The 597-nt window shown below is 50.6% G+C and overlaps 1 protein-coding gene across 1 annotated transcript in view; it reads right to left on the reverse strand.

Moving 5' to 3' along the window:
* The window catches only part of POMK (protein-O-mannose kinase), a 4,404-nt gene that overhangs the window by 3,217 nt on the left and 590 nt on the right, over positions 1 to 597 (reverse strand). The window lies entirely within an intron of this gene.

Consider the following 597-nt stretch of genomic DNA (forward strand, 5'->3'; position numbering starts at 1 on the left):
GTGGGCCCCCAGCTGTGCTTTAACTGCAAATCCCAACACGCCTCTGGAAGTCATGCCTGTAAGTGTCAGTCTTACAATACATTATGGGAACTGTAGTTCCACAACAGCTGGAGGACCGGAGTTGCCCACCCCTGTAACTACTTCACCTTTAGGGCTCATGCACACGGGGCAAATGCAGGCATATAGGCATACTGCGTAAAATCCATCAGTATTTGCAGCACCCAGCATCCCAAACTACTACATCCGTCTGCCCATAGGCTTGCATGGACAGAATACACCAGCGGTAGACCACCTTGGCTCTCCAGCTGTGGTGAAACTACAAGTGCCATCATGCCTATGCTTCTGGGAGTCATGCCTGTGGCCATCAGAGTGGGACTGCAATGCCTCATGGGACTTGAGGTTCCACAACAGCTGGTGTGCCAAGGTTGCTCATACCTGGAATACACTGTACGCAAGTATACAGGTGGACCCAAACAAAGCCAAGGGCCGTGTAAGCATTCTTGCCAGGTAAGCATAACACCAAGGGGAATTAATCAAAACTGGAGCAGACAAAATGTGGAACAGTTGCCCATGGCAGTTTTGATTAATTCCCCCCCC

The sequence above is a fragment of the Nanorana parkeri genome, unplaced genomic scaffold (assembly GCF_000935625.1).
Source record: "Nanorana parkeri isolate BGI_ZX_2015 unplaced genomic scaffold, ASM93562v1 scaffold78, whole genome shotgun sequence".
Classification (NCBI taxonomy): Eukaryota; Metazoa; Chordata; class Amphibia; order Anura; family Dicroglossidae; genus Nanorana; species Nanorana parkeri.